The 25,437-nt window shown below is 40.0% G+C and overlaps 1 protein-coding gene across 2 annotated transcripts in view; it reads right to left on the reverse strand.

Annotated features, from left to right (window-relative positions):
* Positions 1 to 25,437, reverse strand: part of LNX1 (ligand of numb-protein X 1) — a 197,952-nt gene that overhangs the window by 114,529 nt on the left and 57,986 nt on the right. The window contains exon 1 of one of the 2 annotated variants that reach the window (XM_074276402.1): positions 13,097 to 13,230. The exons of the other annotated variant lie outside the window; for it this stretch is intronic. The gene's annotated coding sequence lies outside the window, so the exon portion shown is untranslated. Of the gene's footprint in view, positions 1 to 13,096; positions 13,231 to 25,437 lie in introns of those variants that run through there. 2 annotated transcript variants of the gene reach the window in all.

Raw genomic sequence — 25,437 nt, forward strand, 5'->3', positions numbered from 1 at the left:
GATTGAGTAGGCCTTCAAAGAGGAAATAGCATGGGAACAGCTGGGTGGCACAGCGGCTAGAGCAGTGACCTGAATTCTGATTTAGCCTTAGACACTTGCTAGCTGTGTGATCCTGCTCAAGTCACTTAACTCTGCCTCAAAAAAAAAAAAAAAAATTGACTCCAAAGCTTTGAGTTCAAGTGACCGAAAGAATGGTATATACAGATAGAGGAGTTTTGTGCCGACTTGAGAGAAAGGAGGATGCCCGGGATATTTTGAATTTGAAGTGCCCAAAATCTCTCATTTCATCCTATCCCTGTTATCATCCCAGATCTCTCCTACTCTTTGTGGCTAAACTTCTTAAGAGGGCTATCTATCATAGGTGGCTATACTTCCTCTCCTCTCACTCTCTTCTTCACTCCCTACATTTGGGCTTCTGACCTTGACGTTCAACCAAAACTGCTCTTTCCAAAATCACCCATGATTTCTTAATTTCCAAATTCAATGGCTTCTCCCAATTCTCATCCTTTTGGACATTGTCTATATGCTCTTTTCTTTTGATGCTCTCTTCTCTCTCTATTTTTGGGATACTACTACTCTCTCTATCTTGCTGTCTGTGTGTTTCTCTGTGAAGAGTCTCTCAGTGTGTGTCTATGTGCATGTGCGTGTCTCTGTCTCTCTGCCCTGATTCTCCTCCTCTCTATCTGACAACTCCTCTGTCTCCTATAGAGGACAGGAACTCTGAAAAGGTGTAGGGTAGACAGTAGCAGCTAAACCCATGAGGCAGTTGGAAATGTGAAAGAGTTTGACATTTGGATGAGGACCTTCCTTGCCTGAGAAGATGGTGGCAGAATACGTGGACAGGAGAGAAGGGGGAAAGCATGAGAGACATGGGGGAGTCAGGAAACCTAGCTAACCAAACACGAGGTCACCTGCATAGTGACCCCCTGTATCAGATAAGGACTGTAAAGGAGAGAGTACAGAGAGAAAAACGGGGAGGATCTAGAGTTTGGGGAGAGTCGCACATGTTCAGGAAATAGGGTTTGTCAATAAACTAATTTAATAATAAATTTGCTTCAGAAAAATCTGAAGAAAACATGGGAAGAGTCAGGAAGCCCAAATGGGGGAGACTATGGAGGAAGAGGAGATGAGCAGCAATGCTAAAAACCAAAGAAAGGCCCAGGAGAAGAAGTTTTTTGCAGAGTAGATGGTTGGAGATGGGTTGAATTAGAAGGAGGCTTCAAGGATGAGCATGAATGGAAAGGGAGGATGGTACATTCAGATGCTAGAGATTCAAACAGGCTCACTTCTCTCCATGAAGTGGCTTCCGACTGTATGGAGGAAGACTCCCAAGGCTCTAAACAGTACCCTGGAGAGTATCAAGGCTACAAATTCTCTCTTGAGAAAGTTCTGAAACTCCTTCTCCTTGAAGACATGAAACATTGCCTTTCTTCATATCCTCAGTCCCTAGCACAGTGCATGGCACACAGCAAGAGCTTAATAAATTCTCTTTGGATGATTAACAAGAGAGGGCCCCCAAGAAATGGGTTTCCAGTGATTAGCCCTAAGCCAGTCACAAAGTCCAAGATGCAGATGACACTCCAAGCTCCCCCTTTTGATTCTCCTCAGTCCTACTTCCCAGCAGAACCATGGACAGTCTGAGGGCTGGCCCTTTCTACTAGGCCCTTCAGAATTCATTTCATTTTCCCACAAATCCCCTCCAGCCTCTAGCTGTCCCAACCACATTCCTTCTTCCTCCTAACTGAAGCAGAACTCTCAAATTCTCCCCTGAGGACACCACACCCAGAGCAAGTCTTTCCAGATGCAGCGGATCTCCAAACTCATTCCCACCTTCTTTCTCCTCCCGATCCACCTGGGGCTCCAGATCCACCACTCTCACATGGCTTTTTTTTTTTTTTTTTTTTTTTTTTTTTTTTTAACTATGCTACAATCTCTACCCCTCCCTCATCTCAACTTAGGCTGTCCCAGCCAGCAAATTCTAGTCCTGCGGAAAATCATTTAATTTCTCTACCTCTGGGGTTTCAGAAAAGTTAATAAAATCAAACCAGGGAGCTGGGTTCACCCACTATAATTTTATGGTCTATAATCTCAGCTGAGCTCTGGTTGCTAGACGACCTTGAACCTGATATCTCATCTCATCCCTGTGCCTTTGCAGTAGCTGTCTGCCATGCCTGAAATACTTTGCCCTCTCACTTCTGCCTCTTAGTTTACTTCTTTTGGGACAATTGGAGTTAAGTGACTTGCCCAGGGTCACACAGCTAGGAAGTCTTACGTGTCTGAGACCACATTTGAATTCAGGTCCTCCTGACTTCAGCACCCATGCTCTATCCACTGCACCACCTCGCTGCCCCTTAGTTTACTTTCTTAAGATTCAGCTCCAATCCGACCTCCTTCCTTCCTGGTAGCCCCAGCTGCCAGGGCCTTTGCACCAGAGATTGCTTTCCCTCTATTGTTATTTATATTTTATATTATCTAATTGTTTACATGTTGTCTTCTCCTTTAGAACATAAGCTTCAAGAGAATGAGTATTTTTGTCATTTCTTTGCAACCCCAGAACTCAGCATGGATCTAGCACACAGGAAGCACTTATTAAGTTAATAAATTAACTTAATTAATTAATTAAAAATTAATTAATAAATGCTGATTGACTCTTATCTTATTCTCCAAGAGATTGGTCCAAACCTTTTCCTCTTTCCACTATTTCCATCCCCACATTTACAGCAGATGTGATTTAGATACCTCCTTCCAGGAGAACACAGAGGCCATCTAACATGAACTCCTTTAACTCCTTTCCTCATTTCCCAAAAATCTCTGGGTCACGACCCTCTTAGTCTTACTTCCTTCAAGCCACAGCAGTTCTATCCCTACTATTCACTAAAGCTAATCCAGCCACCTAAACCTCAAGCCCTTCCTTCTGCTTCTTCCAACAGGCATTCATTTTCTCTCTTCTCTCTCCTGTAACATCTTAGGCAAGCTCTTAATAAACTGGAGACTGTCCCTTGGAAGGCAACCAGGATGTCAAGGGACCTTGAGGTCCTGCCAGATGTAAATTGGTCGAAAGAAATGAGTTTGTTTAGCCTAGAGAAGATTAGCTGGGGAGTGGGAGAGAGGGAGTGTGTGTGTGGGAGAAGTACTACATGATTGCTATCTTCAAGTATTTTAAGGGTTATCATTTGGAGAAGAATATACCTTTTTTTTTAAAGCCCCAAAGGGTAAGAAAACAAGAGCAATGGGTAAAAATTGCAAAAACAAACAATAAAAACTCAAAGAAACAAATGACTACTCAGTTAGGGGTAAGAGAATATTCCTATAAGTAGGTTGTCCAAAAGTGGACCTTGATTGGAAACCTCCAGGCTAATTTGTTGGATTTTAGAAGGGATCCTTTGGACCATACCAGCTGTCAAGTTCCTTCTGGTTCTGTGACTCTGCCATTTAGAGGAGGTGAGCCCAGCTGAAGAGTTGAATAGTGAAAGGGAGGAAGAGGTAGATTGATAGCTTGAGGGGGTAGCAAGGATTATTGAAACAATTAGAAAATGACACAAGACAGAATATAATTAAGATTCACATGTATAGTAAGGGCAGCAAGTCCCTTTAAAAGTCTGGAAGGGCCTAGAGTAGTCAGACAAAGCTTACTATACATTAAAGGGGCTGGCAGTCACTTGTAATGCCTGTCTGGGGACAATAATTCTGTCCTGGAATAAAAATAATGTGCCTGAGAAACTCAAGTAATTCCATTGTTTTTACAGCAATATTTCCTCTCAGAGTCCCCCAAAGATGAATGCTGTGGGAAATTTCACAGAATACCCCCCAAATGCTAGGGCTAGAGGGAACTTTAGAGATCAATCTTCTAGTTCATGTACCTGGGGATACAGTTGGCAAACATGAGGTCCAGGGATCTGTAAAATAAATCTGCATAAAGTCTAAGTGGTAGAGCTGGGACTCAACTGTAGGCCTTCTGGATTTTTTGATTCCAACGTCAGTATTTTCTCCAATATATTCAGTTTGCTGAGAATGAGGGGGATGAGAGGAGGGGGGTAGTATTCTATATTGCACACATAGAAAGGGACACCTGTGTGTCTTCTCTGAACAAGATGAGATAACAATGGGAGGCGTACCAACAACGTTCATGGAGCAGCTTGAAAACACTAGCTGACTCATCAGTGACTTTATATGTGTGGATTGCAGCATAAACATGGAGGACCATATGATCAACACAGACAGGCAGTCATGAGCAAGACATGCAAATCGCCTCCAATTAGCACTGAAATATTAGTACCTGGCTCTTCGGCACGTGTGGCTGCCTTGAGCTGTACCAGGAGGCTATTAAGGAAAATTCTTGGAGAGTTTTAAACATTGCTGATACGCTTTCATATCTCTCTGATGAATACAGCCAGCAAACGTGTCACTGCAAATATGATGGCAGAATTTAGAGCCACGTGCTTAAGTCGCAGCCAAGGGAAGCGATGAAAAGCCTCAGGCTGCAATGTTGCCATGCTCACAATCTAACAAGAGGATTCAGAGCATCCATGAGAGAGAAGCCAGTGGGATGAGGATGATGGGAGGATTCTTTGGAGCAAGAAGTCAGGGATTCTCCAGGATGAGGGAAGGAAAGGTGAAAGATAAAAATTAAAAGGATCCTAAGGAAAACAGATTTCAAAGTGGAAGGATTGTTAAATGTCATCTGGTACCCCCCCCTCCTTGCCACCTTACAGATGAGGCTACTGTGAACCAGTAACTTGCTCAACAGAACCAAGATTTGAACCTAGGTCCTCTGAATCCCAAAGCAGCACTCAACTACATCACTTTGAATCAAGAAAATGAATTTGAGAAAGAGATTTTTAAAAGGAGAGCAGTCAATGTCTAAGCCTTAGAAGCCATTTTCTCTGTTTCTGATTTTTATATTTAATCAGTTTTCTAACCCTAATTGTAAATGCTCATTGTATGGGGGCGTTTGTGGTCAGATCCTGTGAAATAAGAAAAACCCATAAGCTCTCTCTTTATTTTTCTCCCCAGTGTTCTTAAAATGACCTTGATGCTTCCATGGCATTGGTCAGATGACATAGAATTTGTCACCAGCATTAAAGCAGGGCTATGCAATTCCAGGACATACCTATTCTACTTAATGGCTTCCACAAAGTACACGAATACCACAGAATTGAGTTGGCCACATTTCAGAAATGTCATTTTAGATTAACACCTACTGGTACTAGTCCTTCCTCTAGGCCATCTTCAAGCTCTTCCTCTTTTCTATTTTCCCCTCATCTACCCACAATCGTGCTTAAGTTTCCCATTTCCAAAAAAGAAAGAAAAAGAAACAAAGGAAAAGAATACCTTCTTATGATCTTCCTATAGCATATTTCCCTGCTCTCAGTCACAGACTTCTTGAAGAAGAGTTTTATACTTAGTAATAACTCCCCCCTCCCAACTCCTGCCCATCCACTTGCAAGTCAGCTTTCAACCCCACTAAGCTCCCAAAACTGCCTTTTTAAAGGTTAGTGGTCTAAACCCCAAGTCCAGTGATTCTCTACCCCCTCCCCAAGTCCCTATCTTCCTTGATGGCAGCTAAATAGCACAATGGATAAAAAGCCAGGCAGACTTATCTTCTTGAGTTCAAGTCTAGCCTCTTGACACTTACTAGTTGTGTGACCCTGGGCAAGTCAATTAACCCTATTTGCCTCAGTTTCCTTATCTGTAAAATGACCTGGAGAAGAAAATGGTAAACCACTCCAATATCTTTGCCAAGAAAACCCAAAATGGGGTCATGAAGGGCCATCCACAACTGAAAAACTCCACAACAGCATTCTCCTTAACCTCTAACATTTGACAGGGTTGACTATCCTTCCATCTTGCATTTATTCTCCAACACCTTGACTAGAGAGGATGTAGGGTATAGTGGGACTACTAAGTTTGTAGGCAGATTTGAATCCTGAAGGTACAGCTAAAACTTGTGGAACTTTCAGCAAGTGACTTAACCTTTTTAAACCTGAACTCATCTATAAAATGAGGGTGTTTGAACTTAATGGCCTCCATATTCCTGTTCCAGCTCTAAATCTAGAAGCTTATGATCCTCTGCTACCTCCATGTGGGCAGATACTCCTGGAGACTCTTCTCCCAATTCTTTCTTTTCTCTATCTCTAGGCAAACATTTATAATCAACTTTAACTCCTATCTCTCCAGAGATAAATTCTGTATCACTATGCTATGTCTTCTCTTCCAAGCTCCCAGATCTCCCTCTCCAACTGATTTTACCAGAGACAACATCTGAAACTCAGCATTTCTTAAGCGGTCTCCTTTTAGGAGGGATTGTTTGATTCACATATTTATAAACCTAGTGCCAAGACACTGTATATAGTAGATGCTTAACAAATAATTGTTGATTGGTTATAGGTTTAGCACCAAAGTTTGAATGTAGGTCTTGTTTCTAAATCTAGTATTTTCCATTTGACCAGGCTTCCTTATCTTTTTTATTTTATCAAAATGATCTTATTTCTCCTTCTGATTTCATTAGGAAACAAAATCATAGAATGTCAGAGTTGGAAGTGACTTCAGTGGCCAGCTAATCCAATTCCTATCTGAAAAAAAGAATCCTTTCAATGTTCCTAACAAATAGCCATTTAGTCTCCAATTGAAGGCCTGCCATGAGACAGAGCCTACTATGGGCCTACTCTACTTTGGGACAGCTTTATTAAAAAGCTTCTTCTATGAAGTCTTATATTTGTCACTCTTCCCATTATAACTACTGACACAGGTGAAACAAACCAAGTATAATCCCAGTTATAGCTTTTATTTTATTATATTTTTATTTTTCAGTTCTGTCTTTAAGACAAACCATTTCTAGAGACTTTACAGTCCTCTACCAGCTAGTTTATTACTACAAAATTATTTGTATTTTCCTTTCTTCATGCCTTTATTCACACTGAGTTCTATTCTATGCCATCGCTCCCAAACTGATTTTGTACCTTTCTTTCCCCCGATTTACTCAAACAATTGCCTTTGATTCCACCCTCTAACTCCTGCCAGACCTTCCACAAAGCAGTTTGCTTCAAACTTTCCTGTGATTTTATTTCATTATTTTGTACTTTCCTATGTCTATGTGTCTACCTGTCATATTCCTTCGAACATCAGCACTAAACTGCAAATTAGATAACAGAAAAAACAGTATCTTAGCATCATTGCTCTTTCCTTTCTTAAAAACCCAACAGTGTTCTGGATACAGCAGGCATTTAAATAAATGTTTAATTAAACCAAAGCTTCTTAAACTGAGTCATAAGTCCAAGGAGGTCTCCTAACTGAATATGAGGGTGGAAACATTTTGATTTCTTATCACTAAATGTTTGATTTGTATACCTATTTTATATACCTATGTCCCCAGGGTCGAGTTAGGCAAAAGGGGTCATGAGTGAGAAAAATTTAAAAAGCCCTGTATCAAACTAGTCTGACGGAATAGCTTTCCCCTTAATTTATCATTTCTTTCACATCATTTTTCTGCAAGGGAATGTTTTCTCTGTTTCCCATAAGATAGAATTGGAGTAGATGTGACATCAAATGACCAGACAGACAACTGATATGAGACTCTAGGAATTCTGCCTCTAGGAATAAACTCTCACTCAGTCATAGCAAAGAACTGGGACTACACACTGATTTACACATGAAGGGCCATTTCAACCAGCAGAGAGATACAGTATCCCAGAACTACAGCTCCAACAGGGTATTCATTGTTGCTAGTTTCCTGACCACAGCAATGTCTTTTAGGCCATTAAGAGAATCTGCCAACAGATACCCCAAAGAGGTCAATGATTAAAAAATAAAAGCTGCCATATAGAGTAAAATGTGTATAACAGTACTTTTTATGGTATCAAAGAATTGTAAATAAGGTAAAAACATCCAATAGGAATTGCTTAGATGAATTGTGGTACTTGATTATTATATATAATATATAATTATGATATAAAGAGCAGTGAACAGAAAAACACAGAAGGACTTTTGCATCATTTTGTATAAGTCCTTCTGTGCTTTTCTGTAGAATCAAAAAAAGTACAACAAAATAATTGAAACTAAATTTAATGTAATTATAAAGCCATTTGGCCCCAAAGAAAAGATATGAGGAGATACTTCCTTTATTCCTTTATAGAAGTGGACAAATCCATAGTAATGAAACAGTGTGTATAATATCAGACATTTTCAATGCGTTGAATTGGTTTTGCTGAATTTTTTTCCTACTTCTTCTTAATTTTCTTTTTTAGAGGATGGTTCTCTCAGAATGATATGGATGAAAAAAAAAGCTTCCAATAAAATCTCTTTTTAAAGAAAACATTTGCTTAACATATTCAGAAGTCACTGGCCCTCAGCCTATTAGCAGATTTTAGAATTGTTATGTCACTTTTTAAAAACAATTATTCTTAGATTTTTTGGTTTTAATTTTCTTTTGTAACATGTTGAATATGGAAATATTTCACATGACTGTACATGTATAACCCATGTCAAATTGCTTGCCAACTCATTGAAGGGAGAGAGGAAGAAGAAAGGGAAATCATTTGGAAATCAATTTTTTAAAAATGTTAAAATTTGTGTTTACATGTAATTGAAGGAAAAAAAACTAAATGTGGAATTGTAATGTCTAACCCACAAATTATTCTAGGGGGGTTATTGACTAAAATGATATATTAAATATAAACTTTTCTTTTTAAATATTTTTGTTAGTTTACTTTTAATACACATCGCTTTATGAATCATGTTGGTAGAGAAATATCAAAGCAAAAGGGAAAAATCATGGGAAATATTAAAAAAAAAAAAACAGAAAAAAAAAGTGAACATAGCATGTGCTAATTTATATCCAGTCTCCTTTTTCTGCATGCAGCTGGCCTTTTCTGTCCAAAATCTATTAAGATTGCTTTGGGTCACTGAACCCCTGATAAGAACCAAGTCTTTCACAGTTGATCTCATATTTTTGCTATTACTGTGTACGATGTATTCCTGATTCTGTTTGTTTTATTCAGCATCAGTTCATGTAAATCTTTCCAGGCCTTTCTATAATCAGATTGTTCATCTTTTTTTTTTTTTTTTAACAGAACAATAATATTTCATTACCTTTATGTACCACAGTTTGTTCAGCCATTGATGGGCATGCACTCCTTTTCCAATTCTTTGTTACCACAATAAGAGCTGCTACAAACATTTTTTGCACATGGGGGTCCTTTTCCCTCCTTTATGATCCTGTAATGGCACTGCTGGGTCAAAGGGTATACACAATTTTAAAGCTCTTGGACATAGTTCCAGATTGCTCTACAGAATGATTGGATCATTTCACAATACCACTAATAATACATTAGTGTCCTAATGTTTCCACATCCCCTCCAACATATATCATTATCTTTTCCTGTCATTTTAGCCAATCTGAGAGGTATAAGGTGGTACCTCAGAGTTTCCTTTCAAGAGTGGGTAGGTAAATCATTTAAACATTTTAATAAAGAAAACATTTAATAAATACTAAACCTGAAAAACTCACTAGGCTTGAGTTTATAATCTGCCTATCTAAGTTTGTAAATATATAAAAGTCTATTCTTAAAGCATATCAGCATATCCTTTTCAAATAAATGAGGAAACAGATGAATAGAGAGATAAAAGTATTCTCCCAGAGTTGCTCAACAATAATTTCCCAGAGTAGCAAAGTTGGAATTCGAATTCACAGTCCTAAAATCACCAGGCCATAATTCAATCACTTTGGGTTGTGACTTTCAAATGGGGCGGGCAGGCAGGCTTGTGGCCTTTTTCTTCTGGATGAAATGAGAATTGAACAGTTGCAGGAGGGGCCCGTGTTTCTGCATCTATTTTTCCATTCTTTGTCTCTTGACTACACATAGGTCCTGAGAAATTATGATAGTTTTCTCACCAATAAGTCATCCACATTCTGACCATATTTCCTCTGCTTTACATCATCTCTAGAGCCCTACTTTACTGGCACTTCCCCTACCTGTGTGACCTTAAAGGTGAGAAGCTAGTCATACCTGAATGGGGCTCTATAAAACATGTGGAGTGTCCTGAGGCCAGGACTCAAGAATTCTAGTCAGAACTTGGTACAGCCATGAGTCAAGTCTAGAAATAACCTCTGATGAGACCATCTGCTTACCATAGCTTGAAGTTTGGCCAAGATTCCCCAGTGACATTACTGGGTACTTCCCTCCTCTCATTCTGGAATCGATGGTCCAGGGCTCCCTAGTACTCTTCTCATCCTCCCCTTCCCTTTTTTTGTGATTTTGGGTGACTTAGGTTAAGCCATGTGTTCTTATGGGCCAAGCAAGAGGACCAATTGCCTTCATTATTAATCAGCCACCCAATTTTTCTGCAAATCCCCTTCTGTGTAAACAAGCAACCTCAAGAAAATCCACAGTAGTGACATGCTCAGTGGCTAACATGTTACTTCTTATAATCAATGAGCTCTTGAAAGTGGTCTCAATCCTTGTAACCGTGACACCTACTGTCTGAAGCTGAGACAGAAAGAGCTTCCCAGTTGTGGAAGAAGATACCTTGTCACAAGTCAGATCACACACAGGGAGCTGGATTTGGAGTCAGGATTCCTTAAATCCCCTGCTCTGTAGTTTCCTCATTTACAAGCAGAAAGTTGAACTAGATGACCTCAAGGATTCCTTCCAGCTGCAGATCTATGATCCAGAAAGAACATGGTTGTCTTTCTGACCATCTTCCTTTTCCCAGACTAAAACTGTACTCCCATTCTCACATTTCCTTGAAGTAAAGTTATTGCCTGAATTTCTTCTCTTAAATACACTCCATTTGTACACCTGTAGTTTTTCTACTCTCAGCAGAATGGAAGCTCCCAGTGAGGCAGGGAAAGGGCCATTTCTCATTTTTGTAAATGTACCAAATCCTTGGCAGGAGATCTTCCTGGGATTAATATTTACAACCAGGTAGGGACTTTAAAAATCTCTGTTGGATTGTACAGAATCTGGTAGTGACAAAGTAACCATTGCCATCATCCCATTACTCCAGACAACAAATAGAGCATTTGCCCAATGGTTTGTGGGATACACGGCATTTGCTGTTCTCTAGGATTGGTGAAAGGACAGGGTGGAAATAGCAGGTGGGACAGAGCAGACAGGGTACAGCAGTTCCTTCCTTCTGCAAATTAGACTAAATGGCCTGAACGGTTTCACTCTCACTCTATGGTTCTGGTCTTTGTCCCCTTTTTTCTCTCCTTCACTACTCATAACTTCCTTACCTTCCCAATATGTTTGCATATAAAATTGCAATTTAACATCAAGAGAGAGACACTTAGAGAGAAAGGAAGATGAACAAATGAAATTGACACAGATTCAAATTCAGCACTTAAAAAGGGATTGAGGAACTACTGAACCACAGAGAACTGGAGATAATCCCATTTAAGAGAGGTTTTGTGATTTTCATATACTTTTGCCTTGGGTAAATACCAGTTCTTGGAGATTGTGCTGAATCCCATTTCCAATAAGGCAAAGGCAGCAGCCACCGGCCAAGCACATGAGCTCAGAAAAAAAGGACACAAGGGTCAGAGAGGAGAACAATAGTGATCTCAAAGGAATAAGAGGAATTGGCAGCCACAGCAGGACTAGCTTGGCTCGGGGAGAGGCTACTCTGTCCGAGACCAACTTCCCCAGATTGTTTCCATTTCTACTTTGGGAGAATGAATGTGCACTTTGACTTTTGGGGTGGATGAATATCAGCATAATTACTAACAGATCACTTCCTTGCACTTTTTTTTTTTTTTTTTTTTTTTTTTTTGCTAACAAGTCTCAGCAAAACAGCTGATGTAGGAGGTTGGACATACTGCACCTTGGTACTATTTCTTTCCAAGGGTTTCCCACAGCGGGGCCTGACCTTTCAGTATCTGTGTGTGACTTGCACCACACAGATTCTCCAACCTCCCCCCTTCCCTCTAAATCCCTTCAATGTTCACTTGACACACTGCGGGTGAGACTGCAGGGTATACTAGCTGTGAGATCTTTAAGGAAACCAAAAGGAAAAAAAAAATGGGTCCTAGAGGTAAAGTTACTTTTAAGAGAGGAAAAAAAAAAAAAAAGGTCCTGGCAGAACAATTAAACAGTTTATTTACTATTACAAACAAGAAGAGGGAGGGGAGTTAACCTACACAGGGGAAAAAAAAAACACCTTTGTACCCCATTCATGAAGCTCAGGAAAGATAATCCACGTTACCTGAGCTACAGGTTTAATAAACACAAGGTTAAATATAAAGTATTCTAATCCAGATCACAGTCTCTTTAAAAAAAAAAAAGAAAGAAAGAAAGAAAGAAAAGAAAAGAAAAAACAGCTTGTACAATTAAAGACAAAAATTAAACATTTGCCTTCTTTAAAAAAAAAAAAGGGGTAGGGGCCGGGAACACTGGGGAGTGGATAGGTCGAGGGGGGAGGATGAGGAAGAACAACTGAATTTGCAATCTAAGGAAGCATTCGGAAGGCAGACTTTTAAAAGCTAGGTGCTTTTAAAAAAAGTTTTAAGGAACATTCTCTCCTCCCCTCCCCCATTTCGTGCAATCCTGGGGAAAAATGAACTGTGATAAAAGCAAAAAATTAATTGAATCACAACAGTTAGCCAGCTTCGGAGAGTGGATTGAAATTAGCATTATAAACATCTCCCCTCCCCCACCCTGAAATTAGCATTAAGAAAATCTCCCTCCCCCCACCGAAATGAAGACTAGAGATTAGAGTTAAAAGTAAGTTTACAACTTTAAGTTAAATTTCAAAGATTTCTTCCTCTCACCTTTATAACACAGGTGTTTTTTTTTTTCGTTTTTTTTTTTTTGGGGGGGGGAGAAGGGGGAAAGAGAAAAAGGGGAGAAAAAGAAGTCACTGTCCCAGAAAGGAAGAGACTGACTTCATGATTCCCACTTTTCCAGAGGAAGCATTAGCCATGTGCTTGGGAGAATTTTCCTGGGTGACCAGAAGATCCACAGGCATCCACCTCCTCTCCCTCCCTCTCCTGAGAAAAAAGTAAACTTGCGCTCACTCGGGCAATTTCTTTCCTGTTTCCTGTCCGGAACAAGGTGACCAGCGGTCTAACCCCCGGGGAGAGCACGGGCGTCCGACTCACCTGGGCAGGTGTGGAGGGTTTCGGCGGCCGGCCCGCTGCAGCAGAGCCCCCACATCCCCGGCGCGTCAGTCAGAGTAGCGCGGCCGCCGCGTCTGCCACCGCATTTGTCTTCCTCCCGCAGGTGTCTGAGCCGAGGGAGAATGAATGGTATTGGTCGGGCCGGAGCAGGAAACGTGTGACATCACGCAGAGCCTGCGAAACTCATCTTCGGCTTCCACCTGGGTGACTGAGCCAGCCGGGCGGCCCGTTCCTCCCCGGCCCGCATCTGCCCCAATACCTCAGCCAGGTGCAAATTAGTCCCTTAGACTCATTTGCACCGAGCTATTTACTTTCCTTTTTAAGTCACTCCCAACCTGCCCGCCCGAGAGCCGGCTACTTGTTTTCAGAAAAGGCCGGCCAGAGGAGTTGTTTTCCACAGGAATGGGCTCTCTGACTGCGAGGGACTCCCAGGGAACTCCAAACCCCAAAGGGGAGACGGGCGGCCGCCTGCTGTAAGCTAGGACAAAGTGGCTGCAGTGGAGAGCGGGCGGGAGAGGGAGGCCCAGGGCCTGGGCTCAGTCTCCTCACTAGCCCGGTGACCTGGGCAAGCTCCAGACTCAAGGGCCTCTTGGGGACTGCGTGGTTTCAAAGTTTCTACTCTCTACTTCTAGGACCCCACGAAATGTATATTACACATACACATATGTGGCATATATACACATATACAGTATATATACACATACATTATAATAGGTATATACACACATATGTTATACACACACATATATGACATACACACATATGGTATATACACACATATATACAGTATATGCACACATACATTATATATACGGTGTATATACACACATATATATACTGTATATACACACATATACTGTATATAGACACATTATATATACATGGTATATACACACATATATTATATATATAGTATATACACACATATATATGTTATACACACATATATGGTATATACACACATACTGTATATACATATATATGTTATACACACATATATGATATATACACATATATATGGCATATAAACACACACATTATATATATGGTATATACACCCATATATTATATATACAGTATATACACACATATATATGTTATACACACATATATGGTATATACACACATATATAAATATGGTATATACACACATATACTGTATACATGTATATATTATATATATGGTATATACACACATATATGATATATACACATATATATGGCATATAAACACACACACATATATATATATATGGTATATATGCACATATACAGTATACACACATATATAAATACGGTATATACACACATATACTGTATACACACATTATATATATGGTATATACACACATATATTATATATATACACACACACATATATATATATATATATACATTGTATATACACACACACACACACATATAGCCCATTTGAGAAATCTATCTACAGAAATGTGTTGGACTACCTGCCATCTAAGGGAGGGGGTGAGGCGAAGGAGGGGAAAATTTGGAACAGAAGGTTTTGCAATTGTCAGTGCTGAAAAATTACCCATGCATGTTTTGTAAATAGAAATCTTTAATAAAAAAAAGAAATAGTTTTTTAAAAAAACCAACCTACTTTGTATTTACTGGTATAAGCTTTACTTATTTTTTAATTTTAGAAATACAGTTTCTAAAGAATCGATTTTCTCCTTGCTTAGATTAAGTAAATTGCTTTCATACTATTTCAAAATCTTACACAAATGAATGTTGAAAACTAGATTTCTGAGTTCCAATTTCTTTCTCCCTCCCTCTCTAACCTTCCCCTTCTCTAAGCAATCTCATAGAGTTTTTGTATAAGCTTTATAAACAACCTCTCTGTTCACATGGTGTTTCCTTCAAAAGAGTATAAGCTTCTTGAGGGCAGAGATTGTTTCTATCTTTGTTTCAATGTCCTATATTCTGTGCCCATCACTATGTAAACACATAAGTGCTTGTTAAATGACTTCATTTTGTTGGACCTCATTCAATTTTCACTCAAAATGTTAGGGCTGAAAAGAACTTCAAGAAATCCCTTTTTTCAGAGGAAGAAACAGAGTCTGAGGATTAAAAGTTTACCTAAGGAAACCTGGCCAGGTTTTGAATCCAGATCTTCTGAGTAAAAACCCAGTTTTTTGTTTTGTTTTGCCCAGAGAATGAGCTGACACCAACTCTTAACCAGGAGACCTGCCTGCTGATTTCCAATGAGATGTCAAACTCTTAAAATGCATTTTTTGTGCTCCAATGCCATACTCAGACGTTTGTAACAGTAGTCATGCCCATTACAGCTTGCTCAGCTGGCACGGGGCAGTTACAATTCTTTGGAGGCCTGCAATTACAAGTAATTTAAATGATTCAGATTAGAATGCTATTAATAAGGCGACTTTGCCTGCTAGTTAGAGACAGGAAGGAGGAGTCAGAAGTAGTTATTTCTATTCCTAGCTTATTGTATGACCCTGGGCTGTTTGCCATTTCAGTCTTTTTTTCCACCAGGAAAAATAAAGCCAATGCTACTTACCTAACAAAATGGGTTGTTATGGGAATATCAAAGAGCTCATGCGAGTGAGTGTGATAAAGAAGTATTTATTCATTCATTCATAATTGAATTTCGATGCTTTATGTTTTTGTGGCCTCTTTCCAGGATTCCTGAACAATTTAGACTATGCACTGGAATGTACCACCTGGGGAAACTGTGGAATCTCCTACCCTGGAGGCCTTTAAAAATAGAGCAGCCAGTCATCTTCTTTCAAGAATGGCCCAGATAATTTTAAGGGGTTCCTTGCAACACAGTGCCTCTAAAAATTGCCTCCTCTGCCCTCCCCGAAAAAGGTGCTAGAATTCTCAAGTACTTCTTCCTTCACCTGTCCTTATGCCTTCCATTATGCAAATGCCATAAAAGGTGCCAGGTTTTTTTCATGGCCTGGATGTAGGATTTCATCAGTGGTGGGAGCTTCCCAGTGAAGAACTGCCTCTCTCCATGCAGATGGGCACCTTCTCTGGAACTCTGACAGTAGCCTAGACTTGAAGGGCTTCTTAAACTTTTCCTACTTGTGACCACTTTTCCCCAGGAGAAATTTTCATGTGACCCCCAGGTATATAGGATATAGGTATATAAATCAGGTATACAGATCCAACATTTGATAGTTACAATTTCATGACTGTCTTTTATGGGGAAAACTATGGCTCTTAGGGATCAAGTAATCTGTGGCAGGTCACAAAGGTAATAAGTGACAGAGCAGGAATTCAAACCAGTAATCCCATTTACATGACCCCATGTGGACTTGCAACTCACAGTTTAAGAAGCTGAGGAGAGCACTGAGGGTGTCTTGCCCAAGGTGACACAGCCCTCCCTGCCTTGAAAGCCAGTTCTTTTGGCTTCTTTTCAAAAGGCTAGACTTTGGAGGTCGATACTATAATACATTTAATTAAACAAAAATATTAAATACCTGTCATAATAAGATCAAACTTAACATTTAGAAGCCTTAAAAAAATAAAAAATAGTATTTTAGTTTTTCAATTACATGCAAAAATAGTTTCAACATTCATTTCTGTACAACTTTCAGTTCCAAATTTTTTTCTCCCTCCTTTCCCCTTCCCAAGACAGGAAGCAATTTGATATAGGCTATATATGTACAGTCATTAAAAACCTATCTTTGAGACTATGGTTCTGACATTTATTAGTTTTATGACTTACTAGGGAATTAGTTAAACTGAGTTTTAATTTCTTTACCTGTAAAACTGGAGTGAGGATACATATACCACCTGCCTCCCAGACTTGTGAAGAAAACTGTCTGTAAAGTACTATTGAAATGTGAGTTGCTATTAGTAGACATTTATTTTATTTCTGTACCAACTCTGTGAATTAAATGGGGCAGGTGTTGTCTCCCTCTCATCTCAAGCATTCATACTGCTCTCACACAGTAGAGAAGACGTTGTGGATGTTCTGGGTGCCAGAGTATCCTGTATTTCCAAGCCTGTATAAAGCACAACCTCTCTGGACCTCAATTTATTGTTACTATTATTATCATTATTAATACTAAAATAATAACTCATTCATATAGCACGAACCTCACAACTCCGGGATGTGCTACTATTACTTCCATTTAACAAATGAAGAAATAGAGGTACCCAGAGAGGGAAGGATTTACCCAAAATCACTCAATTAGAAAATGTCTGAAGTAGGATTTGAATTCAGCTCTTCCTGATTCCAGAGCTACACTCTATCCACCATATTTCCTAGCTGTCATGGTGTTGTGATACTGGAGCCACCTGCCAGTGGCTGCTGGAGGTCTAACTCAGACTTATAGAATGGATCTCTTCGCGTGAGAGGATGATGATGATGATGATACAAGGAGCCTGAGAGCCAGTTGCTGTTCTCTGACCTCCCTCCTCTTCCCTCTGCCTCCAATTTATTTCATTCCCAATCCACAAGGAACATCTGCCAAGGCTTTTGGCAACGCCTTCAAGTTCATGATTCACACCTGTCCCTTCACCCACGCATGGTCCTTAACAATATGGGAATAATAATAATCGAAGCAGGCTGAGAGGATTGGAAGGGCATCGAGGTGGTGCAGTGGATAGAGCCCCAGGCTTGGAGTCAGGAGGACTCTTTCTCAATTCAAATCCAGCTCTAGATACTTCCTAACTATATGACCCTAGAAAATCATTTGACCCCATTTGCCGCCTCAGTTTTCTCATCTGTAAAATGAGCTGGAGAAGGAAATAAAAAACTACTGCAGTATCTTTGCCAAGAAACCCCCCCCCCCCAAATGGAGTTATGTAGAGTCATTCAGGACTAAATAACCACAACAGGGACGAGAACTAGTGCTGTTGGATTTTGAGTCAGAAAACCTTATTACTTTGTGACCTTGGTCAGGTCATTCGATCACCAAATCCTAGTTTTCCCTACAATTAAGCTCTTTATTCAAAGCCTGAAGAGTGCCGAGTACCGGGAATAACACAAATAAAATCCCTGCCTTACATTCTTTCGGAATAGATGTATATAGATATTGATATAAAGAGGCATACAAGGTCATTTTCGGGGGGCGGGGGCGGGCGGGTGGGATACAGAGCTTTTTAGCAGCTGGGAGAACGCCACCAGAGGGATCTGTAAAATGATTGGAGTCGAACAAAAGACATCTTCCCTGCTTCAAAAGTCTTTGATCCCATGGGTAGGTCGCAGTAGTCCATATCAAGGAGGGGCGTAGGAGGATTTGTAAAGGTACCTTCAACTTTGCTACTTTCAAACTGAAATACGATCCAGCTAGGGATCAGTGAACCCGACAAGTCATCCAATAAGCCCTGGGGGGTGGGGGAGAAATAGTTCTGGTCTGCAGCTCTGGGGCAAATCCAAGCTCTTTAAATGGCTGCCTTCGGGATATTTAACTTTCGCTTGTTTGTTTGTTTGTTTATTGGTACCTGGGCTTTTATCAGGGTAAGGAACTTCCCCCCAGTGGATACTAACTTTCCACAGGAAGGATAATAACCAAAGCCCAGCCTGAGCTACAAACTTTCAGAAAATTCACAAATGAAAATGGAGGGATTTTGAAATCAAACAATATTTTCCCTTTCTTAATTTCTGCCTTTTGGAAACTGCCAGGAATAATGGGAAAGAGGGGAAGGGGAAATCTAAGGAAGGAAGAAAAGGAAGGAAGGAAGGAAGAAAAAGAAGGAAGAAAGAAAAAGAAAGAAGGAAGAGAAGGAAGGAAGGAAGAAAAGAAAGAAAAAGAAAAAGAAAGGAAAAAAGAAAAAAGAAAGAAAGAAAGAGAAAGAGAGAAAGAAAAAGAAAGAAAGAGAGAAAGAGAAAGAAAACGACAAAAATTCCTCTAAAAGAAAGGAGAAAGTATTAGGTTGTAAATCTGCTTTAAAAGTCGGGCACCCTCTTTGGCAGTGATAAGGCTGAACACAAATGCTCATTCCAAAAACAAATGCACTTCTCTGGCTACTGCAAGGGTGTTCCCTTTGGGAAGGGAGAAGAACTTGTCTGCCAGCTTGTGTTGAACACTGGTACCTGACTCAGACCTTGCTCTTACAGCCTGACAATATACCAAGTGGTTTCACTATACACGTGCAGGAGGTTGATCAAGGAAGCCTGGTCCACTTGATCTGGTTAGCTGAGGAGAGAGAGCGATTGGTGCATTTCCCCATGGAAAGTGTACACTTGCTCACTGGCACCTCAGAGAGAGCATTTTCTGGGAACCATTCAGACTTTGGGATGATTGAGTCTCAGACCTGGAAAAATTTCCATGCTTCATTATTGTGGAGAGAGCCAGCTTTAACAGCACTCTACCAAGCTGTGCGGGCACATGTCTATCAGAAACTGGAAATGCTACAAATCGGGGCTTGAGTTCATTGTTTTGTTGAGACTTCTTAAACTTTTCCCACTCGAGACCCTTTTTCACCCAAGAAAATTTTACATGGATCCCAGATAGATATACAAAGTAAGCAGACAAATGGAATATTTACTGATAATAAATCATAATTCCATGATCCCTACATTTAGTTATAAGACTCCATATGGGTTTGTGACCCACAGTTTAAGGAACTTTGGTCTAAAATAATAAAGTAGTGAGGAAAATGTTACTAATTCAAACATCATGCATACATTATCCCTCCCTCAGAGAGCTGTTTATTAAACCTTTAGCAGCACATCACCTGTGGCAACTCTCTTTTAGGGGTATATGAAAAGAAATTAGAGTCAGAGAGGGAACTGGAGCAAAATTATGAACCCATCTAGATGTGTGTGTGTTGGGGAGAACCAATGGCTCTGGATCTCCCCACCTTGCACTGCACATTGCCCACAGCTATTCATGGCAATCAGAGAGTGTCTAAAACACCCCAAATTATAAGACAAAATTGGATAAGATAAGTGCAGTAGAGAATTGTTTTAAAACAAAACGCTACAAAAGATCCCAGAAGAAGCTTATTATTGAGGAGGAGGACGAGTGAGGGATCACTTTCATGGAGGAAATGGAATGTGAATTAGGGTTTAAAAGTTTATGTAAGAACTAGGAGGCAAAGAGAGAAGGGGGAGGGCATTCTAGTATGACATTGCTTACAGTATTACATTAAAACATTACCAATTTCCAGAAGAAATTTACAAAGGCATAATAATTATAATTATTGTATTTATTATAAAAAGCAACTTTGAATGTTTCCCCTCTGACTTAATTTTATCCTCTTCCTGTGCTATCAAATCTTTTAAAAGAATATTAGGATATTGTCTGAGAAAAGCTCATCATACCTAATCATCACTCTTAACCTCTTTCTGCTTCAGATTACTTCCTAGAATTTATTTAGCCATAGAAAGCGTACAGTGTGAATTTTTGAGAGGGTTCCCCAGTCCCTTTTCCCCATGATGGCCTTTTCATATTCTTGGGTTAATATGATACTTTTAAGATTTTCCAAGCATTTTACAAACCTAAACACACAATTAAAAAAAAAATTGCCCGAGTACAGCAGAACACGAGGATTCAAAATATAAAGTAATAAGTTTCCATTTCAAGAACGCCTATATAATAAATACTGCACATTGTGTTCAGAGCTGTCCATCTTGTAGGTTCTCTTTTGTTCGTTGCTATGAATTCTTTATTTTATTCTTTTTTCCCCCTCTTCCTTCCTCCTTCCCCAAGTTAACAATTAAAGTTTGTGTTTGCATGTTTAATATATACATATATACCTACGTACACACACACTTATACACATCTATATAAGACCATACTATGCTTGTTTGTCTGCAGTTGTATAATATCCTTGAGAAGCCTAAGTCTTTCCCTATTTTTCTAACTCCACTAACTCACCATTTCTTACGCCACCACAATCATCCAACTTTATAAAGCCTAGTTCTTTTAAATAGTATAACACAAATATTGATTATTATCAACCTAGCCCCTTTTCAAGGTCTGATGGCCCTTAGTGTTTGTACCTTTCACTTGGCTTAGAGAGAAAGGCAGGGATGATCTGCAGTAAGAAAACAAAGGGCCTAGAAGAGAAGTTCTAATTATGAAGGCCAGGAAATAATTAACGTAGCATGGGGCAGGGAGAGGCTGCCTACATTCCACCTCTAGGTACAGTGTGGATTTTTTAACTAGGCAGGAACTTCCATTATTAAAAGGACAACAAGCCCCTTGACGGGGCCCTTAGCTCTAGAACTGATGAAGGCTTCTGTGTAGGAGTCTGCAGACCCCTTGGCTCCTAAAGGTCCCAGTTAGAGCTCTTGTTGGCCCTTTACAAAAAGACCCACACCTGGTAGGGAAGGCAGAACAAAAGTAGGGGAGGCCTTCCACAGACTTTCCCTGGAGCAGGCCTCATAAATGGCCTGGACTGAGCATTTCTTTCAGAGAGCCACATGCTCTGCAGGGCACTATGGACAGCTAAGGCTGGAGCTGCCAGCTTGAGGCAGAAGATACAGAGATCCTGGTAGAGGTGGACAGCGACTGTCTTCCTAGGACCCGTTTTATGGCATCTGGGTCTGGACTGGGCAGATCTCCAGCGGCCCACAGTGAAACTAGGGGAGTTTTTGTATTAATGGCAGCCATTCCTGGAACAAACAGTGGGCCCTTCACCTCAGGGTGATAGGAAAGGAGGGGATTGTTTCAGCCCAGATGTTGGACTCAAACTTCTCTCTTACTCTCTTCTCTCAGTTTCTAGGGCTTGCAATCTCCCCCTGCCCCATATCAAGTACTTTAAAAATCCAGCCAATTTTCCCTTCTCTACAGCTCTTGCACACACTATCTCTCCTCCAAGTGTGCTACCAGCCAGATGCAGACCCCCTCACCTCCCGGTCTGGGAAGGAGCCTGCCAGTGGGCATCCCTTCATTTCTCCCTCCTCCAGCCCCTCTGCCACTCAGCTGCCAAACTCATGTTCCTGAGGCCCAGAACTAACGGAGTCATCTTGCCATTTGATGAGCTCCAACAGCTCCCCCCAAGTCCAGCACCTAGTCTCAGGCGCTCAAAGCCCACCACAAGCTGTGAGACGGGCTTCTTCCAAAGCCAGACCCTCCCTGCCTGCTCTCTTCGGCCTGGAATCCCTTTAATGGGAGACTGGGCCTTTCATTCCAGAATTAGAGATAAACAACTTAGTCTGGAGGGTGGAGGCAACAAATTGGCTCTAACTGGTTCCCAGTGCAGTGTAATCAATCTAACAGCCGGTATACCATCAGGCTTAGAAAGCTAGGTTAAAAGGGAAGAGGAATAGGAGTTTTCTTAGAGGAAGGATTTTGGAAGCGGTAAACTTTTGGAAGAGCTGTTTCGTAATCTAATCATTCCAACCTGATCGGAGAGACCTTCGGCTCCACCTTAGATACCACTTGGAGGGGGCAGGAGAGTTTGAATCGGGCTACAGGGCCGATCTGGAGTTCCCACAAGTTTTTGTATTTATGCTTCCCATTGCGGGCTGAGAGCTCCTGTGGAGAGTACCAGGGACACATCAACTCTATATTATATATGTTCATCCAATTCCTCCAGGACTTCTTTCCTTATCTCTTGGATAGGGAACTGGCAAACAAGCTACAGTAAGAGTCCAACTGTCTAGTTTAGACCAGAAGTTCTTAATCTTTTTTTGTGTCATGGACTCACTGGCCAGTTTGGTCAAAACCTATGGATCCGCTTTGAATGATAGGTTTTTTATTTTGGTGTGCAATTGGGGTGAAATAATTTGCCTAGAGTCGCACAGCTAGCAAATATCTTAGGCTGTATTTTAACTCCAAGGCCTGAGCTGTATCCACTGCACTATCTGGTTGCCCCAGTGTTTGTTTGTTTGGTTTTTAAAATGTATTTACTTAAAACTTAAATGCAAAGCCCAAATTTTTTTATTTTCAAAATATTTCAAAATACATGCAAACATTCACCCTGTGTTCCAAATTTTTCTCCTTCCCTTCCTCCCCACCCTGTTCCTCTGGATAGTAAGTTATATATAGTCTTTAAAAATCCAATATAGGGGCAGCTAAGTGGCACAGTGGATAGAGCACCAGTCCTAAAGTCAGGAGGACCTGAGTTCAAATCTCGTCTCAGACACTTCCTAGCTGTGTGACCTGGGCAAGTCATTTAACCCTGATTGCTTCAGAAAAAAAAAAAAATTCCAATATAGGTGAAACATGCAATTCTTCTACATATATTTCCATAATTATACTGCACAAGAAAAATCAGATCAAAAAGGAAAAAAAAATAAAAGAATACAAAAAGCAAGCAAATAACAAAAAAGGTGAAAATACTATGTTATGATCCACATTTGATTCCCACATATTTCCACAAGTATCATACTGCACATGAAAATTCAGATTAAAAAGGAAAAAAGTGAGAAAGAATACAAAAAGCAAGCAAATAACAATAAAAAGGCTGAAAATACTATGTTGTGATCCACATTCTGTTCTCATAATTCTCTCTCTGGATGCAGATGACTTTCTCTTTGACAAGTCTATTGGAAGTGAAAGTCTAATGTTTTTAAATAATTAAAGAAATACTAAATTTCAACTGGAGGTGAGTTAAATTAAAGATGATTTCTTTTCCCAAGCAAATTCAAACACCTCATCTCCTCCCAAGCAAAAGTCCTGTTTGACTCTGCACTTCCCCTCCACGATCCAATTTCACATGAGTACCTGTGCTGCTTAAGTTCTAGCTTTCCAAGGCTGACGTTGACCCAAATCACTCAATCCCTTGCTTCCAAGTTGGCACTTGGACAGTAAAAAGTTTGTTGTATTGTCTAAATTGCTAGATTTGGACTTAGAATAATCAGGGTTCAAAGCTGAGCTCAGCTACTTTGGAAGGCAAATCACTCAACTCTTCTGAAATTCAGTTTCTCATTTGTAAAGTAGGGATAAAAATGATGATAGTGTGCACTTTACAAGTTGTGAGGATCAGAGCATTTTGCAAATTTTAAAACACTAAGTAATAGTAATCATTATCTCATGCAGTCTGCTTTTCAGCGTCCCCGAAAAATGGTACCCTGTACTCTCTGATTTTTATTTTTAAGCTGTACCCTTCAACTCATTGACTGGGTTTTATAACAAAATGTATCATTTATAGGACCAAGAGCTTGGGTTATATTTTGGGGAGTGCCTCATTTTCCTTGTTTCAAAGCTTCCTCACTCCCCATGAAATCAGTGATTTTTATTATGGACTAACAGGATTAAGGACAACTATAAGGCACATTGTATAGAGTACCAAGCCTGGAATTAGGAAGATCTGAGATCAGGTCTCAGACACTAGCTGGATGACTCTGGGCAAGTCATTTCACACTTTGTCTCAATTTCCTATCTGTAAAATGAGCTGGAGAAGGAAATGGGAAACCTTGATAGCGTCTTTGCTAAGGACAGCCCAAATGGGGTCACAAAGAATCAGATGTGATTGACTAAACAACAACAAAACAGGCAGCTAGTACTAGTTTCCTCTTATGATAATCATGCTTTTTAGAATGTATGGTAGGCATGTGTATTAAAACAAAAGATTTTTTTAACCCTCATTTGTGAATAAGGTAGAATATTTGAAATTGAGATTATCTCAGAAAATTGGGGAACTATATGGCCTCCATGGCTATATTATGCCAGAGCAAAGGTTTATTAAAAGGGAAAAAAATCAACAAAATGCATTAAAACGTATCAGAAAGGATTAGTACAATTCCAGGTCCTAAGGAGGATTCTGTGATGTAGAAGAAAAAAATCACTGGATTTGGAGGCAAATGTAATGAGTTTGTTTTGGGCAAATCACTTTACTTCTGAGTCTGTTTCCTTAAGTGTTAGATAATTGGGTTGGATTAAGCAATCTCTAATATTCCTTCCAGTTTGAAATCTTGAAAATGTCAATCAATTAATGAATCTGCATTTATTAAGTGCTTACTATATAGGAAACACTGTGCTCAAAACTCTGGGAACACAAAAAAGATACTGTAAGATACTGGGGCAGCTAAGTGATGCCATAGTGTATAGAGCACTAAGTCAAGAAGACTCATCTTCCTGAGTTCAAATCTGGTCTCAGATACTTACTAGCTGGCTATTTCTCAATACCTGTACTTCTCAATACCTCATTTATAAATGAGCTAGAGAAGGAAATGGCAAACTACTCCAGTATCTCTACCAAGAAACCCCCCAGTGGGGTCATGGAGAGTCTCACTAAACAACATTTACTAGCTCTATGATCTTGGACGTGTCTCTCAACCTGTCTCAGCCTCAGTTTACTCAGCTGTAAAATGAGGCAATTTTATCTGATTCCTTCCATTTCTGAATCTGTTATTCTACCATCATGTTTATAAGATATGGACCCCATTCTCATCCCGGTTCTGAGAAGCTGAATCAGGATTGACCATCATAAAC

The sequence above is a fragment of the Sminthopsis crassicaudata genome, chromosome 6, assembly GCF_048593235.1.
Source record: "Sminthopsis crassicaudata isolate SCR6 chromosome 6, ASM4859323v1, whole genome shotgun sequence".
Lineage (NCBI taxonomy): Eukaryota > Metazoa > Chordata > Mammalia > Dasyuromorphia > Dasyuridae > Sminthopsis > Sminthopsis crassicaudata.